Genomic DNA, 12,176 nt, shown 5'->3' on the forward strand with positions numbered 1-12,176 from the left:
GGCTAGCTGGCGTCACCTTTCGACCAAAAATGCCATGCATCATATACTTGGCTCTTAGCACATACCACCAGTAAGACCAAAGCTATAGCCTTTTGTATGTGCATCTTTTACAAAACCACATTTATCAGCCCCAGCTCTTCTCTAGGCCATGCTCTGATGCCCATCTGAGTGTGACTTTACAAGGGGAAGCATGGTGCTAGGCAGTGGTGGCCCCGGCAGAGGTATCACAGAGCCACACTTGGTGCAGAATTGATAGCCCATTCCCAGCCCAGCAGCCTGGTGTGCTGCATGGCTGACCCATGGAAACCAGTGAGGGGCAGTGGGGGATTAAGACAGATACACACACAGAGAAAGTTGGGACCAGGGGGACACTGTCCTCTGATGGAGGAACAATGACCCAGAGAGTTACCTCAGCACACGTATTATGTAGGTTTTATTATTGAAAGGATCTTCTCTGAGAAAGTGTCTTCAAAAGCAGGAAGTCTTGAGGTCGAAGCACTGGCAACCAATTATAATTCCATACTTGTGCTCATAATTCTCTACTCCTGGCAGCTGGTGTCTGAACTCAGGTCAAGACTAGTAGTCCGGTACACAGAACCTCCTTTAAGCAAGGTGTCACCATGGCAACTGGGCAGTCTCGACCTGCACCTCTGCACAGGAAGTTCCCAGTGCAGGCATAGCTCCTGCTGCCAGGCAGGCAGAGACTGTGATCCAAGTCACCTTTCTCCACACTGGTGGCCCCATCCCCACCGCTTATCTGTGAATCCTGAACCAGCAGCAGAGGTTTGAGTGATGGGAGAGTGGAGGAAGGGGATACAAATGGCCCAAGCTGTGAGGAAGTGTGTTCAAGGGATTGCAGGTGCCCATGCCTGTGCCCATGGGGGCAATAGAGCAAACACTAAGCCTGAGCAGGGATTAGGTGGGCGGTGGAACAGGACTGAGTCCACATGAAAAAGAGCGGGTGGCAGTCAGATGACAGCTCCAGTGGACATCTATGAGTCGCTCAGCAGCAGCGCCCAGGCTGTTCCTGTAGTTTCACAAGAAAGTCGCTAACAAAACAAGAACAAAAACAGCCTCCTTTTCTTTCCTCTTAAAGTGAGACCCTCTATGCTGACCCCAGTGGCATCTCCATTGTTAGGGCTTGGATCTAGATGTCCCCAAAGGCTCCTGGGTTGAAGACTTGGTCCCCTGCAGCAATGCACAGGCCAGTTTTGAGGAAGTGTGGGGAGCCACAGTGAATGACCACACCTTCCAGTCCTGATGCCTCTGATTCTACCAACCACGGCATTCGCTGTGGCTCTGGTGGGGTCCAGCTCAGATAGTAAGGTGTCTTCTTTGTGGGGTGTGCCCCTAGGGTTGAGTCACCTGTCCCTTGTAGTCCTGCCCCTTCTGCCCTTTTTTGGATAGAACTTTCTAAGAACAAGAATCCCCCCAATAAAAGCTCCCTTCAGAACAGTTCCTTCTCTCATCAGCCTCTGGTGACTTTCCCTTGCTCTCCCTTTTGGGGAACCTGAGGCCGAGAGCGGGAAAGCGGTCCTGAAGCATGTGTAAAGGTAAATTGTGTCTGTTTTCTTTGGTGTCCCTGCAAATTCACATGCTGGTCAGGAACGGCAGGGAGAGACTGGACCAGTCTGTTAATGGGTTGATACCTTTGGGTGTGTTGCTCAGGGTTGGATTCAGGGTGCTCCAACACCAGGCTGCATCCCCAGCCCTTCTCATTTTATTCGGAGAGAGGGTCTCACTAAGTTGCTTAGGTGGCCTCGAGACGTTGGTCCCCCTTCCTCTGCCTGAGTGGCTGGGTTGATAATCTGCGTGGACCACCAGGAGGGCGGGAACTGTGGGCAGGTGGGCATGGCGGGAGGAGGTGGAGACAGTCTGTCCCTGGCCTCTCCCAGGCTCTGCTCCTGGCGGCCTAAGCTGATGGCTTTCCTCTGCCTGTCCTTTTGCCATGATGGTCCTCGTCCCTCAGGCCCAGAGCAGGGGAGCCAGCCAACCACGGACTGAGACGGACAAAACTGACAGCTAAAATAAGCTTTCCTCCATAAAGTTGTTTGTGTCAGGTGTTTTGGTCACGGTGATCCCTTCACCCGGGTCCCAGCAACACAAAAGTCCCTTTCTCTTCATACTTGACGACCATCCTTCAGCCTCAAGGTGCACCTGAATCCACATAGAGACGTCCATGATGCTCCTGTCAGCCAAGATTGCGCTGTATCCTAAGGCCCAGGAGGGGACTGCAGGTTGGGGAGAGGAACTGGGGGCACCGGAGGTGGTCAGAGCTGGAACAACAGTCTTAGCCCAGTCACCAGAACATTAAAGTCTCCGACCAGCCCTGGCAGTGGGGCGGGAGGCAGAGGCAGACAAACCCAAGGAGCAGGGGAAAGAGGGCTGATGCCCTCCCCAAACCTGGGGCATGAGCTGTGGGCATTTTCTCCATGCATGCTTTTTAAGGACACCCTGTCCTAATAGAGCCAACAGGAGGCTATCACCTCCCTTCCCTCCCTCAGGTCTCTGGCTCTCACTGGTGGCTCTGAGGTCTTCCTCTGTAGCCTGCCTTCTGAAGTCTGCTTAGAAGGGTTGAAAACCCAGCCTCTGCCTCAGAGCAAAGCCTGTCCAAGGAAGGGACATGGGCTTTGTCCTTGGGAAGACCCACAGATCACTCCTAGGCACATTCCCACCCTGCTGAGTGGTTTAGCTACAAATAACAGAAGAGATCTGCTGAGCCAGGTGTCCCTGACTCAGTCAGGCTAGGTGGGGACCCATAGCAGCCCCCTAGCAGCCACCAATCAGCATGAGACAGGGAAATACCTGGGATGCCAGATGACCCTCCCAGTAGTTTATGGTGGTTGATAACGTGTTGGGAAACCATGTAGTTCAGCAGGAACACCCCTCTTGGCTTAAACCAATCAGTTCAAATGAATCCCCCTCTTGTAGTAACCAATCACCCCTACCCAACTTGTTCCCTCCAGTGAATGTACTAATCACGTTTTAGAGTTGTTTTATGATTTTCCCGCGGTGTGTGATGATTTGTTAAGAGATGCTATGATGAATGTGGGGTCCCTGCCTTCTCCAAAGAATGTATAAAACTGCTGCAAACCCTGGGCTCAGGGCCTCTCAGCATCACCAGTTGCTGTGTGTACGCGGAGGATGGAGCTAGCTCGCAATAAACACCTCTTTGCTGCTTACATCAATCTTGGTCTCTGGTGGTCTTTTGGGGATCCCGAATTTGAGCATAACAGGGTCTCCTCTGCCCAGCAGAGTGATAGGCCTACAATCCCAGCCACTCAGAAGGTTGAGACAGGAGGATCTCAATTTCAAGACCAGCCTCAGCAACTTAGCAAGGCCCTAAACAACTTAGTGATACCCTGTCTCAAAAAGTTAAAAAAAAAAAAAAAGGGCTGGCTCTGTGGTTCAATGGTTAAGCACCCTTGGGTTCAATCATTGACACCAAAAAGAAAGAAAATATAAACGTTTCTTCCCTCCCTTTCCTGTGGTGGACTAGAAGTCTTTTGTGAAAGTTGCCAGAATCAAAATGGAGTTACTTATGTCAAACCCTAACAAAATGGAGTGGGGAGGCCTTGGGGGATGGGGGTGATTCTTACACATATTTGCCTGGTAATAAGAACTATCACAAAAAGGCCAGCCAAAAAACCTCACATAAAAGATGCCTCTGTGTGGCTCCCTATCCAGCATCTGCTTTCAGCCTCAGACTGACACTGAGAAACTGATGTGACTCCATTTTTGAGAAACCAGCCTCTACCTCAGAGCAAAGCCTGTCCAAGGAAGTGGGCGTGACCCTTATCCTTGGAAAAATGCACAGAGCGCACTCCTAGGCACATACCCACCCCACTGAGTTGTTTATCTACAAATAACAGGAGAGATCTGTGGTACCAGGTGTCCCTGACTGAGTCAGGCTAGGTGAGAACCCATAGCAACATCTAGCAACCACCAATCCTGAGCTGCTGGGATTACCAGCATGTGACAGCATCTGGGAAGCCAGATGACCCTCCCAGTAGTTTATGGTGGTTGATAACATGTTGGGAAACCATGTAGTTCAGCAGGTACACCCCTTGAGGCTTAAACCAATCAGTTCAAACAAATCTCCCCCGCCCCTTTGTACTGCCCAATCACCCCTACCTAACTTGTTCCCTCCAGAGAATGTACTAATCATGTTTTAGAGTTGTTTTATGATTTTCCCACGGTGTGTAATGATTTGCTAAGAGATGCTATGATGTATGTGAAGTTCCTGCCTTCCCCAAAGAGTGTATAAAACTGCTACAAACCCTGGGATCAGGGCCTCTCAGCGTCACCAGTTGCTGTGTGCGCGGAGGACCAAGCTAGCTCGCAATAAACGCCTCTTTGCTGCTTACATTGATCTTGGCCTCTGGTGGTCTTTTGGGGGGTCCCGATCTCGAGCATATCAACACCAGCCTGGTTACTGATCTTTGCAGCCAAGGACAAGTGTTTCCAAACAATGAACGGAAACTCCTTCATTTTACCTCTGAAAACCTGTGTCTTCTTAGATGCCCATGGACTACCATGTCATGCATATTCCAGACTGCAATCTTGTCATTTCCAAATAACATCTCCGTGTTGGAGAGCCCATGTCTTTGTTACTGCTGTTTACTGGTGACGAGTCCTTGCTTCCCCAATGTTGAAGTATAACACCAGAGAAGCACACCAAGGCAAGTTTTGAGTGGAAAGTAGAGGCTTTATTAAAGGACAGCAGAAAAGACTTCTCCCACCCAAGAGGTGGAATCTGTGGAAGGGCGAATGTGTTCCCCTTTTATAGCTAAGGTCTTCTTTCACCTTTCCCTCATTCCTGTCCTGTTCTGTTATCTTTCAGTGATGGAATGTAGGTGGGAAGGCCCAGAGGGTGGGTGGGGCACAGGTAGGCCAAAGGAGTAATCTGGGCAGGAAGGGCTTTTGGGTTAGCATCTCCAGGTTTGCTGGGAGCTGTTTCATTAACATTTCTTTGGGATGGGCTCTGGGCCTTGGGGACATTAACATTCCAAGAGTTGTTCTGCTTTTCCCGGACTCCATTCTCAACATGGCGTTCATTTTCGATTTTACTCCGTATTAGACCTGATTTACCTAACTACCTATCTTTAAATCTGGCTTTATCTTTACCACTCATTTTAGGTTGACGGTTTCCAAATTGGAATAATGCTTTTCTCTGTTAATAAAACGTGAACCTAACTTACTAGTTGTGTTTGGGAAGACATTGTGACCTAAAGGTGTGAATTCTGTAATGAGTGGATATTCTGTGACTCTCAACAGTATCTTCAAACATCTGCAAAATAGCAGCATGTGTTCTTATTGGACTGATTGATTTGGTTTGCAGACAATCCCAGGTGCTCCTATGGGCTCAGACCTGGGCCACAATGCTGCCTGAGAAGGGACTTCCACCCTGACTGCTTGGCAGAAGACTGCTTCATCCTCTAATCCCTTCCTTCTGCTTTTCAACAGGAAAGTCCCAGTAGCTGAAATCATAAGCCGATTTTGAGTGGTAAGTGTGAATAATAATGTTATCATGGAACTAAGGATATTTTAGGGTAGAGCAGGATTAGAAAGAGACTTTCCCAACTGAATCACCACCCAGATATGCTTCCGATGTCTTAAAATTGACACATCTCTAAAATTCGACTTAGCATCTTTCTTTTCCCCACAACCACACCACCTGTTTTTTAGTTCCCTTTCCATGGAAAAAAACCTTTGGGCTAATCTGCTCTTCATATGGAAAATTGCCCAGCCCAGTTGGTTCTCTCTGTGCAAGTTTAAACAGACCATGAGACAGGATTTGGGTGCTGGCAATTAATGTGGAGGTGATCCCAAAATGCGAGAGTGAGGATGTGTGCGATAGAAAGAGAGAGAGGTGTATGTTACTGAGTAGGCTACTGCCATGCGCCACCGCGCTTCCCTCTGGGGACCCGCGCGGCACCGCGGTTCTGGAACTTCGCGAGCACTAGGCCAGCTTGCTAATTTGAAAAGGCGCAGCCCACTGGCGGATGGGGCAGCTCCGGGCCGGGCGGGAGTCTGCAAGTTAAACCGCCTCCCGGGATTCTGCGCAGAGCCGCCGCGGCCCGCCAGGAGGACCGCTCGGGAAAAGCGCCCGACAACAACGTGCGGGGAGAGCCGCGGCCACCAGCGGCAGCCCACGTGGTCCGCGCCGCGGCTTTCCGGGACAACCGGAGCCCGGAGCGAAGACGTCAGGGGGACAGACAGGCCACGCCCTGGAGCCGTGGAGACGAGAGGGCAGCACCCGCCTAGGAGCAGGGGCGAAGACCCCCCTGATGGGAGGGGACGAGACATCGAATGCGGACGAGCCACGCCCCGGGGCGGAGCCGAGGAAGGTGGGTCACGCCCCTTGGAAGGCGGAGCGGAGGCGGCGGCCGCGCCCCGGAGCCACCGGGCCTGTGCGCTGACCTCGGGGTTCCGCCCGCGGTAGCGACGTCAGGACGACGGTCCAGAGCCCGCCGTGTGCGCAGCCGGGGCCGGAGCAGAGCGGACCGCTCGAGGCCTGGGCGGGCGCGGGGCAGCGGCTGTGACCCCGGGGCGCCCGGCAGCCGCTGGGGCCAAACGCTAGCATACGTGTCTCAGATCACCGCCCGCCGCGGAGAGGAGACTGCGTCACGACAGGTTTAGCTGCAGGTGACAGGCCGGCGTCCACGTCACGTATCTCGGCAACCGGGACTCCGTAGGGTGACAGCTCCCTGACAGTGGGACTTGGAGGTGGAACCGGGAAGCAGAAAGGTGGAGACCAGGCCACGGGTCACCCCAGGTAACTTTTCTGTAGGGGTGAAAGCCAGGGGACTTCATAATGAGGCCCTGATTGGCTGAAGTGTCCAGTTTCCAGCAAAATGGTGTTTGGTGACCTGGCTGCTTCCTTAGTTAGACTGTGCAGCATTTTGGTTTGCACTGGTGCATGGGGGGCTTCTGTGCAGGACCTCAGACCAAAAGTATAGCCTCTCTTTTTTTTTTTTTTAAGAAGAAAAACTGGCTTCAGTGAAAGCCACCACTTAACAGATGTCAGCAACTATTGCCAGTATCCGGTTGTGCACTGCGACAGCTTAGACAGTGTGTGCTGACAAACATTGCCTTGCACTGTCCCTGAAGCACACAAGGAGAGGTGGCTTGGCAAACAGGCACCTTGCTGTAGTGTTGGAATTTGAACCCAGGCAGTCTGGCTTTGAATCCTCTTGGCATGGTATAGCAATGGGACCAGAGGAGACTGGATAGGATCATAGGATTTGGAGTCACTCTGTTTGATAATAATTGTAGGACCTTGGGCAATTGGTTTCACTTCAAACAGCTAACTCCCTGGCGATTACCTGCACACAATCCCTCCTCAATAATGGGAGGTTCCATGCTAGGTTTAATAGGGCCATATGTGGCAGAGGTATTGATAGAGTGGGGCCCTGATAAGCAATCTGGGCACCATGAGGAAGGGACTTCTAGGAATGGTCTTAGGTTTACAGTGTGGGTAGCTCTTGGGCTACTGGCAGTGTGAACTGGGCCTACAGGAGGGCAGGCTGGGTCAGGGGTGATTTCAGTGTTGCACATTCAGTTTGAGCATCTCCAGAACTCGAGAGAAGAGGGCTGTCCAGCCAGCTGCCAAATAAGCACAGGGGTCAGGAGGTATGGATGTGGGAGCTCTCCACACACCAAGGACCATCTGTGTGGATGGGATGGTGCATGGGGTGGGTGTCTAAGGACAGGTCTTCGAGGAGACAGGAGGAGGGCAAAGGGAGGTGTGTGGTGCTCCAGGCCACAGGAAGAAGCGTGTGCAGGGTAGTAGGAAGCAGGCCCTGGGCTGCAGAAGCACTCTTGGGCTTTTCTGTTGGTGTGTGGAGAACTTGCCTCTGCCAAGTGGGGTGCTTTATTTTTCCCTTTTTATGCTGCATTATTGAGATAGACTCCACATCCCATGGTCTACACTGTGTGCTACGTGGTTGTTTATATATTCACAGGGTTGTGCAAACATCATCACTGTGTAATTATGGAACATTTTCAGAAAGAAACTTTGGACCCATTAGGAGTGGATTGGTATTCCCCCAGCAGCTACTAATCCTACTTTCTTTCTCTCTGTATTTGCATTTTCTGAATGTTTCCTATTATAGGAAGCATATGACTGTGATCTTTGGTGACTGGCTTCTTTCACTGAAATCATGTTTTCAAGGTTCATATATATTGTGTCATGAATCAGTACTTTATTCCTTTTTTGTGACTGAGTTATGTCCCACTGGGCAGATCTGCCATACATAGTTTATCCCTTCATCCACAGGTGGACATTTGGGTTGTTTCCACTTTGGAGATGCTATAAGCAATGCTGCAATGAAGTTTATGTACAGGTTTTTGTGTAACTAAGTCTTAGTTCTCCAGAGTGCGTGCCTAGGAGTGGAGTTGCTGGGTCCTATGGTCTGAGGAACTGCCAATCTGTCTTTCCATGTGGTGGCACCATTCTCTGTCCCTCATGGCAGTGCACAAGGGTTTGGCTTCTCCACATCTTCTGCAGTACTTGCTATTATTGATCTCTTTGTTGAGGCAGTCCTTGTGGTGATAAAGTGGATCACATTGCATTCTTGATTGGCTTTTGATGGCAAATGATGTTGAGCGTCTTTTCTTGGACTTATTGGCCCTTTGTGTGTCTCTTTGGACAACTGTCTGTTCTAGTCCTTAGCCCACTTTAACTCGGGATACCTGTCTTATTATTGAGTTTTAAGGTTATTGAAGGTGGTTTTTGCAGCAAACATTTTAATTTGGGTGAGATCTCATTTCCTTGATTTTTTTGTTGTTGATTGTGCTTCCATTGCTATATCTAAGAAGGCCTTGCTTAACCTACCATCACAAAGATTCACGCCTATGTTTTCTTCTGAGTTTTATGATTTGGGCTCATTGGATCTGTGGGTCACGGAGTTAATCTTGTGTGTGTGTGTGTCCAGTTGCCCCAGCTCTGGTTGTTGGAAAGGACTGTCTTATTGAGTTATCATGGCACCCTGTGAAAAGCAGCCGAGCGCTGTGGAAGGGTTGAAGCAGAGGTCTGGGACGTGTTACTACATTGATGGGAATTGCCGGTTTCTAGGAAAACTGCTGTGTATGGGAACGGCATTGCTCGGTTTCCATCACCACAACACCTGAGACAGTCCGATTATAAAAACCGTGGCTTGTAGTGTTGGAGGTTCCAGTGCGGCCAGTTTGGTTGTTCCCATTGCTGTGGCCCTGTGGCAAGGCAGCACGTTGTGGCAGAAGCGTGTAGTGGAGCAAAGCAGCTCACCTCGTGGACAGGAGGTGAAAGGAAGAAGAGACTGGGGTCCCACAATTTCCCTCAATCACCCAAGGACCCTCACTAGACTCCACCTTTTAAAGTCCCAGCATCTTCCAATAGTGCCTCCTCACTGGGTGCCAAGCCGTAACACGTGGGCTTTTGGGGGACATCCCAGATCCAAAGCCCAGCAGGCCGCTGCCTTCGAGACTCAGCTTGGTCCTGTGGCATCGAGCATGAGTGAGTCCGTCTGGTTTGGCCTGTCTGGGGGCTGGTGCAGGAGCCCAGGGCAAAGCGAAGGCCTCTGCCATCTTGGTGTAGGGCCTGCAGCCTGGCTCAGCTGATTTATCAGCTCCAAAAGGCTCAAATCAGTGTTTGTCTTGGAAACTGGTGGTCCCCTGGGGCTGTTTGTAGATGGCTTTTATCTGGGTGATGACATTTCCTTCTTTTAATTTTATTTATTTATATTTTGTGGTCTGGTGTTGTACCAGGACTTGGCACACACTAGGCAAGCACTTGATCACTGAGCTACACTCCAGTCCACACCTCCTTTTTTAAAATAAATTTGAGACAGGGTCTCTCACAGAGTTGCCCGGCTGGCCTTGAACTTGTCCTCACACCTCAGTCTCCCAAGTACTTGGGGATCACAGGCGTGTGCCAAGGCTCCCAGCATTTAAGAATGTTTTTGATTGACACACAAAGACTACACACTGACGGCACCTTGCAGCATCTCCACAGGTGTGCATGCGGTGATGCTGGCACCGGGTCAGCTTGCCTGCTCCTGGGTCCCGTGACGTGCAGCTCCCTGTCCCTGGCTTGGCGGCGTCTGTCAGCAGTGTTCCCTTCCTTGGGTGCTCTTTCTGCACCTGTCGCCCGCTGTGCAAGCTTCAGTGCCTTGCTCCTGCTGGCCTGACTTCACAGAGCTACTTTCAGGTGCGGAGCCGCCTTGCCCTCCCAGGTGGGCCCAGGCGCTCCTGCCACATGATCTCTGGTCAGATGTCGCTGGGTTCAGTTTGCGGAGTTCAGCCGAGGGTCTTTGCATCTGTGTGTGAGGGACGCTTGCCTGGGTTTTCTCCTGTGTCCTGGTCTGCTGTTGGTGTCCGGGTCATGCTGGCCTGGGGATGACTTGGGAAGCGTGGGCACCTCCTCGGCTTCGGGGACATGTTTGTGGAGATTGGTATTTTTCTTTGAATGTTTGGCAGATCTCATAACTGAACCCCAGTTTCTCGGTTGCTAACTCAGCTTCTCAGTCATTGTAGTCTACGCGGATTTTCTGCTTCCCATAAATCAACCTTGGTGGGTTGTGCCTCCCTGGGAGTGGACCATTTCCTTGAGTGACCTCCTCGGTTGGCACCTGGTGGTTTGTGGAGTTCTCCCGCATGCTTATTTCTTTACAGTCAGCCCAACTTCCCCGCCTCAATTCCCAGTTAGGAGTTTGAGTTTTCTCTTTTTAATGGGCCCAGTGCCATGATTAACCTGTGTCATTAACATGGGCAAACATACTTGTTTCTTTCCCCAGTGACAGAATTCCCTGAGTAACAATGAAGTCACGGGCTGTGCCACGCCCTGTGGTGGGGATTCCCTGAATACTGGCAGGTCCCCCTATAGCCACAGGCTTGGCAAGCACAGGGTCTTTTATTCCAGTCTCTGTTGATAATAGTACCTGTCACCCTCAAAGCACACGTCATATGTAGAGAGGTCGCAGAAAGAATAAGATAGGTAAAGGCGCCACAGAGGACAGGCTGCTGGGCCTAGAGCTGGGGCAGAGAGACGAACACACTGTCCACTGGGGGTGGTCAGAGAGGGGTTAGGACAAACCAGTTCTGCAGAGTTGCAGGTGCAGACTGGACGTGTCAGCGTGCAGAGGGCTGTGTGTGGTCATCACACGGGAGAAGCTATGCCGTGCTGAAGCCCAGCGGACAGAAGCAGAGGTTTGCTGCTGTGGCAACTTTCCTGGAAAAGGCATGTGAGGAGTGACCAGGTGATGGAGTCCAGGTGCTGCTGTGTCCAGCCTCGGGGTCTTGAGTGATGGGTGTTGTCTGATTAGGTTGTTCGCTCCCATCTTGGTATGATCTGGGCAGTCTGTGAGTCCAGGTGCTTCTGATTATGTTTGATAGTTGGCATGTTTGAGTTCTTGTTTACTATTTGTCCTTGGGATTGAACCCAGGGGTTTGCTACCACTGAGCCACACCTCCAGACTTTGCATTTTAATTTGAGACAGTATCTCACTAACTTGCCCAGGCAGTTCTTGAGCTTGAGATACTGCTGCCTCTGCCTCAAGAGGCATGTGCCGCTGTGCCTGGCTGGCATGTATACGTTTTTATAAAAAATAGGTGTGTTCTTTATGGTGGTGCCTGGCAGGAGAGATTGTTCCGGGGTTACTCAAGGCAGGCACACCCTGAGGACTGCTGTCCTACAGACCAAGGAGTCACCAGGGCAGGCACAGCCTGAGGACTGCTGTCCTACAGACCAAGGAGTCACCAGGGCAGGTGCAGCCTGAGGAATGCTGTCCTGCACACCATGGAGTCACCAGGGCAGGCACAGCCTGAGGACTCCTGTTTCACACACCATGGAGTCACCAGGGCAGGCGCAGCCTGAGGACTGCTGTCCTACACACCATGGAGTCACCAGGGCAGGCGCAGCCTGAGGACTGCTGTCCTACACATCATGGGGTCACCAGGGCAGGCACAGCCTGAGGACTGCTGTTCTACACATCATGGGGTCACCCAGGGCAGGCACAGCCTGACCTGCTGTTCTTATGTCACCGTCACTTGTAGGATACATCCCGCTGGCCACAGTCAGTCCAGCTGAAAGTCTACAGACTCCTCAGTCTGTCTGCAAGGCAGTTGTCTCCACGTGGCCTCTCCCTCCTGCCCGTTGCTCCTGCCTTGCTCTTCGTAGTATCCCCTGTCGCTTG

The 12,176-nt window shown here is 51.4% G+C and overlaps 1 protein-coding gene across 3 annotated transcripts in view; it reads left to right on the forward strand.

Annotated features, from left to right (window-relative positions):
- Positions 1-6,376: 6,376 nt before the first annotated feature.
- The window catches only part of Acox3 (acyl-CoA oxidase 3, pristanoyl), a 38,440-nt gene continuing 32,640 nt past the window's right edge, over positions 6,377-12,176 (forward strand). For 2 of the 3 annotated variants that reach the window (XM_048784094.1, XM_015481917.2), the window contains exon 1: positions 6,377-6,778. The gene's annotated coding sequence lies outside the window, so the exon portion shown is untranslated. The remainder of the gene's footprint in view (positions 6,779-12,176) is intronic. The other variant, XM_048784095.1, reaches the window with a different exon arrangement.

This window comes from Marmota marmota, unplaced genomic scaffold (genome assembly GCF_001458135.2).
Source record: "Marmota marmota marmota unplaced genomic scaffold, marMar, whole genome shotgun sequence".
Taxonomy (NCBI): Eukaryota; Metazoa; Chordata; class Mammalia; order Rodentia; family Sciuridae; genus Marmota; species Marmota marmota.